This window comes from Macrotis lagotis, chromosome 3, assembly GCF_037893015.1.
Source record: "Macrotis lagotis isolate mMagLag1 chromosome 3, bilby.v1.9.chrom.fasta, whole genome shotgun sequence".
Classification (NCBI taxonomy): Eukaryota; Metazoa; Chordata; class Mammalia; order Peramelemorphia; family Peramelidae; genus Macrotis; species Macrotis lagotis.
In genome coordinates, this window is record NC_133660.1 from 12,833,254 (window position 1) to 12,840,512 (window position 7,259).

Genomic DNA, 7,259 nt, shown 5'->3' on the forward strand with positions numbered 1-7,259 from the left:
ATAATCTTTCTGTATTCTAGCCAAAAAACTACTACCTCTTGCTCCTACACTTAACTCGTCTGGCAAGGGAAGGCAAAAAACAAAGCAAAACAAAACAACTAACCCACACATTTTTTTCTTCTTTCCCTTCTTCCCCTGGCTCTCATATCCATCTCTGTTCTATTCCTTTTCATGCATAGAATTTTAGACTCTCGGAGTCAGAAGGAATGTCAGAGACTATATAGTTCAATACTAATGAGAATGAGTATTTTCTCTATAATGGAGTTAAGAAATGATCATTCACTATAGTATACTCCCAGAAAATGACAGTGTTGGTTCCTATCCTTTGTTTTCTACTGTGTCCAGTGGAGGAATCTTTATTAAATTATTATTTTACTATCTCCTCTTCATCTTCATCTCTTCTGCTCTGAAATTCATCCCACTCAAATATATTTCCCTGACCATATTCTTGTCACTTGAGCTACTGACTTAGAGATTATTCTCTCTCTCTCTCTTTTTTTTTTAGTTCTGGGACTGTTTTCTTCTCCACATCATACTCTACCTTTGTACTTGATTATCAATGTAGCTTTGCTGAAAATGAAGAGGTCATAAATCTCCTCATTTCCCATAATTTCTCTACTGCTTCAGTCACTAATAGTCGAGTCACATCCACAAATATTTATTAAATGTCTGTTTTCTTTCTTTGCTCCCATTATTCTCTAATTTACAGAATGTTTATCCCTGTACCCCTGCCTTTCCCTCTGCTCCTAGATCTTGTGTACAAGGACTCATTTTCATATTTATATCCTTGATACCTAACATAGTGGCTCGCTCATTAAATGCTTAAAGAGACATTGTGGATTTTTTTAAAGGGTAGGCAACTATTTTTCTAGTTTACTCTTAATCATTCCATTGAAGTTGATAATGCTTAGGTTATTAGCCAACTATAGTGATCAGATTAGGTTAGATATTAGAGGCTAAGTAAGAGAGAGAGGGGAGAGAGAGAGACATATAGTGTTTTGGGGAGATAGAACTGGTTGATATCTAAGATCTCTCTCAGCACCCAGTCCTATGATCTGGTTATCCTGTCCTGGGAAAAACAAAGAAGGAGAAACCTGGAGGAAAAAACAGAGAGGAAGAAAAATTGGGAGAAATAGTGCTTTATTTAGGGTCTATATTTTATATAATATTCTCAAGAAATAAGGAAGGTTTACAATTCATAAGAATAATGAGGATATTAGATGTGATAATATCATTATTACCCTTAGGTGAAACTTGACTTCAATGATTAGTCTTTATGGTAACAAAAACTATTTTTTTCCTTCTTAAGATTAAGAAATGATAGATACTACCACTTTCAAATTTCATTGTGTACAAGGAGAACACCCCATACTGAGATTTTTTTTTTCCATGTGATATTTTCTCACCAGAATAAGACTACATAGTATAATGGCTAAGAGTGCTGAATGCTTAAGTTTCAAAGAGCTATGTTCTAATTGCACTTTTCGGCTACTCCCGCTTAACTGCTCTGTCCTTTAATTTTCTTTCTCATCAATAAAATGTGGATAATAATGTCTCTGCTGCCTATAGCACAGAGTTGATATGAAACTCAAATTAGGGTAATGTATTACAAATTTTGAAATGCTATCTTTTCTTTCATTTAAAATGTAAATTTAATGACAATCTTTATAAACATCAATACAGGGCAGCTAGGTCACACACAGTGGACAGAGCACAGGCCCTGCTGTCAGGAGGACCCAAGTTGAAATCCTACCTCAGATACTTAATAATTACCTAGCTGTGCGACCTTAGACAAGTCACTTAACCCCACTGCCTTGCCAAAAAAACCCATCAATACAAAACATGAATGTTTTGTCATAGCATGGTCTTTGAATACTAAATGAAAAATTATGGGAGAAATAGTAAACTAAAACAGTGTGAATCTTTTTAGAATCTTTTTAGAACTACATACATATAACCAAAATCTAAAGAAGAAATTATGGAAAGAAAATAGAAAGAAAGAAATTAAGGACATGAATATAATTTAGAAACGTTAGATCAGATAGAACCAGGTTAATTATTAAATGAGGAAAAGAGAGGAGTACACACACTTAAAGCTGTATATGGTAATTTTATAAAAATTGGCCATGTATTAGGGCATGAAAACCTTACAAAGAAATACAAAAATGCAGAAATATTAAATTCATCTTTTATATATCACAATGTAATATAATTATATTCAATAAAAGGTTAATAATGAAATTATTAAAAATTAATTAGAGATTAAATAACCAAATTCTAAAGAATGGATGAGGGAAGAATAAATCATAGAAATGATAATGTCTTTTTTTTAATTAAAATGGTTTTTATTACAATATCTTAACAAAATGGCACACCTCTCTCATGGTTGTGGGGGAGGGGAAATCCCAACATACAAGCTCTTTTATGCACTTTGAAAGATTTTGTTCCTTCCCCTTCATGCCAACCATAGGCTGGGGTCACAAATCTAATTGATACATTGGTTCTTATACATTTCCCCATCCTGCTCATTTTACTAATGAGCATGTGCAAAAGAGAAGGTCAAGACTCTAGGTTACTCTTGACCAGTTAAGGACTAGTTTCTTCTAATCTTGGGTTTGTCAATTGATAGATAATTTCAATAAAGATAGTGACAACCAGATTTTTAGAGATGTAGCTAAATTAGTACTTAGGGGAAAATTTATATCTCTAAACATCTTTTTTTTAAAAAAAGAAAATGAATTGATCAAAAATCTAAAGATATTAATGAATCAAGCAGTCAGCTAAAAAATTGGAAAGCTCTCAAATATTTAAAAGCCCATTTAAATGCTGAAATAGTCATCCTAAAAATAAGTGATTAACAAAATTTAAAGCAAAAAAAATCCCATTGAATTAATGAATAATACTTAGAGGGTTTTTTTAGAATAAAACAATAAAATACGTAAGGCATTTGTTAACTTGATTTTGTAAAAATTTATTTAAGGCAATGGGGTTAAATGACTTGGCCAAGGTCACACAGTTAGGCAATTATTAAGTGTCTGAGATCACATTTGAACTCAGGACCTTCTAACTTCAGGGCTGGTGCTCTATATATATTGCACCACCTAGCTGCCCTCATTACCTTGATTTAAAAAAAAAAAGAAAGAGGAACACAATTTACCAGTATCAAAAAGAAAAAAGTTAAATTCATAACAAATGAATAAGAAATAAATTCTTAGAAACTCTTTGCTCAATTATATGCCAATCTAACTGAGAACCTATATGAAATATACAAATATTTATTAAAAATATACAGTCCCAGAAATAACAGAACAGAAAATAGAGGACTTAGATAACCATATCTTAGAAATACAAATTCAACAAGTCAGAAATGAATTCCTGTTGAGTTCCCCTGTCCACCATGGGATTCATTCAGCTCATGAGAGAAAAGAAACATGCATACACTAGGATGGGGGTGCTAGCAGGACAACTAGAAGAGCTGTTTATTGAAAGTATCAAACAGTTCTTATAGCAGAGAACCACCAAATTAGCATTCAGGATAAAAACAATGATGTATTTTGGCAGGGTGTAACCTGGCAGGATGTAACCCAGGTCAAGAAGTTCAGAAACAGGGCTATCAACAAATGAGGCAACAAATGAGGCAACAAATGATGCAGTTGTGTTATCAAATCAGAGTTCCATGGAAAGCCTTCAGCTCAAGGGTCACCAGAGCTAAGGTTTTTTAGTCATAACTGACCTTCTAACCCAAACTTGCTCGAGTGGCCATCCACAAATTCCCAAAGGAAAAAACCTAGGGATGGATAGACAAGCAAATTCTACCATTATATTAGCTATGTGAAAAAAGTAAGGCAACTAGACATCCTATGAAATTCCCTCTAAGATTAAAAAATGTGGAATTGATAGTGAAACCAGGAAGTCAAAACAAATCAGCATCTTTAGTGAATAGCTATGAAAAAAATTTTAAATATAATATTAGCAAAAAGGTTATAGCAACAAATCATGAGGAGTATACATTATTACCTTATTGGAACTATACTAGGAAGGTAGAGTTGTTCAATATTAGGAAAGTAGCTAGGTGGCACAGTGGCTTGAAGTCAAGAAGATTCCTCTGCCTGAGTTCAAATGTGACATTAGAAACTAATTAGCTGTGTGACCCTGGGCAAGTCACTTAACTCAGTTTCCTCACCTGTAAAATGAACTGGTGAAGAAAATGGCAAATCATTCCAAAATCTTTGTCAAGAAAACTTCAAATGGGGTCACAGAGAACTAGATATGACTGAAAATGTTTGAATCAAAATCACCTCAATAAGTCATCTTAGATTAATAATAAAAGCAACAAAAAGCATATGATCTTATAAAAGATGCAAAACAAACAAACAAAAAAGACCCTACCCATTGACAAGGTGCAACACCTATTTCTATTTTTAAAAGTATTAGAAATCATGAGCAGTGGTACCAAGATGCTATCTAGCTATCTAAAATCAAGAGCTACCAGTACATGTAATAGATTAAACTAGAGACATTTTCAAAAAGATAAAGAATAAAGCAGGTTAAGACCATTACCAACATTACTAATTTTTAAATTTTCAAATATTTTATTCAATTTTTAACATTTTTTCTTTTAAAATTTTGAATTCCAAACTCTCCCTTCTTCCATCCATGGAGAATGCAAATAATATATGAATTATACATCGACATTATTATGCTAGAAATGTTAAGACAAGAAAAAGAAATTGAGTGATTAATCATAAACAAAAAGAAAATTAAATGAGCACTTTTTGTAGAAATGGTGGTTTGTTTTGAGAATTTTAGAGATTCAACAAAAATTAATTACAACAATTACATCTGCAGACATACAGGCTATAAAATAAGCCCACAAAATTATAAGAATATTTGTGTTTTAATAACTAAACCAGGATGAAGAGTTAGAAGTAGAAATTCCATTAAAAATAACTACAGAATATACAAAATATTTGGGAGTCTTCCAGCTAAGAGAAACGAGAGCTATATGAATATAACTCCAAATAATGAAAAAAATTAATTGCCCATGAATGAGTGAAACGTAGATCATAAAAATTTCAACAAAATGTTTTTCTATACTTTTTTATTTATTCTGTATCAATTAAGCTAGCAAAAGATTATTTCATAGAAAGAAAAAATGGAGAAATTCATGGGAAGGAACAAAACTTTAAGAATCTCAAGTGAAAATAATGAAAAAACTGGGCAGGAAGGAAATCAAGTAGCACTAAATCTCAAACTACAAAGCAATATAAAACTACAAAGTATTAATCATCAAAACAATTTGGAACTGTTTAAAAACAGAGATTGATCAACAATTCAGGTTAAGTATACAATACTGTCACAATTATCATAATTGTCTAGTATAAAACCAAAATTCCCACCTAGTCTACAAAAAAAGATGCTTTAAAAAATTAGAAAGCAATCTTAAGGAAACTAGGTACAGGCCAACCTATCACACCATAAACTAAGATATATTTCAAATGAATACATGACTTAGACATAAAAGGTCACATCATAAATTAAAAAGAGTGTAAGAAGTTACCTTTCAGAACTATGGATAGTAGAAGAGTTCATAACTAAACAAAGGCTAGACAGAACTGCAGAAGATAAATAATTTTGATTTCATAGAATTACAAAACTTTTGTAAAAACAAAATTAAATACAACTAAAATTAGAAGAGAAGCAGATAATTGGGAAAAAAATCTTGTAGTAAATTTTTATGTTAAAGGTCTCATTTCCAAGATATAAGGGGAAGTGGTTTAAATATATAAGAATAAGAGCCATTCTCTAAATCATAAGTAGTGAAAGGAAATGAACAAGCAGTTTTTGGAAGAAAAAATTCAAGCTATTGATAGCCATATGAGGAAATACTCTAAATAATAACTAGAAAAGTTATCTTGAAGTTCCTCTTCACATACATCAGAATGAGAAAGATGACAAAAAAAAAAAGAACAAATGTTACAGGGACTGTGTAGTTCATTGATGCATTATTTATTGGTGGAGTAGTGAATTGGTCCATATATTCTAGAAAGTAATTGAGAATTATAAACCCAACTAAACTCTATTTCTTTTGACCCAGTAATATTTCTACTAAAATCTATTAAAGAGAGAAGAAATTCCTATATATACAAAAATATTTAAAGCAGATCTTTTGTGGTTGAGGTGCCCATCAATTGGGAAACTGTTGAATTTATTATAGTATAAGAATGTATTGTGGGTTAAGAAATGTTGAAGAAATATGGGAAGACTTGTAAATGCAGTTTGAAGTCAGCAGAACCAGAAAGAAAATTTAGAGATATTTGGGATACTTAAGAATTTTGATCAGCACAATGACTAACCATGATTCGTGAGGACCAATAATGAAGCATTAATTACCACTGTCGAGTCCGGAGGAGGGAACCCAGGCCGACATCAATATGATGCATAAGCTGGTTCATTTATTGATCACAGGATACATACTTTTATACTCTACATTTACGTAACCAATTACATAAGCGTTTTAGCAAGCATTTTTTTCACATGCATACCTTGTGTATTTCTTAGGTGATTGTTTTGAGAACCAAACAGTGTTCTGATAAACAGAGAGAGGATTGTTTTGAGAACCAAACAGTGATTTAATAAACAAAGTGCAGAAGGTAATTATCTCAGAATGCGCTATCTATCTGAGCCTGGGAATGTACCTCCTTAGCTCAGACAGGCAGCTACTCCCTTGTCTAAGCTCTGAAGCGCATCTTGCTTGTTAAAGCACATAACTATTTCTGTGTTAACCCTTCATAGCTCTTAGCCTGGAATACATATAACACAACATCCCACCTTGTCGGAGAGGTAATGGATTCAGAGAACAAGTTGAGAAACATATATTTTGGACATGATAATATGAGAATTTATTTTACTTGACTTTTTTTTTTATTACAAGGCTTCTACCTTCTTTTCTTTCTTCCTTTTCCTTCTTTCTTTAGAAGTTAAGGGGAGAAAATATACCAAACTGAACACAATACTCCAAAAGTGGTTTGACCAGGTAAATCGTCTTGTTTTACCTATTTTTGCTCTCTTAGTCTTGAAAATTCTGTCTCTTTGAATGCAGTCTACGGTTTTATAAGCATTTTTGGTTGACGTACCACATTGGTTTATTCATACTAAGCTTGCAAAACCCTAAAATGGTTTTCCAACTCTTGAAGATGATGGCAATACTTTCTACTACCTTGCACTTTTGAAACTGATTTTTTTTAAAAGCACAAATG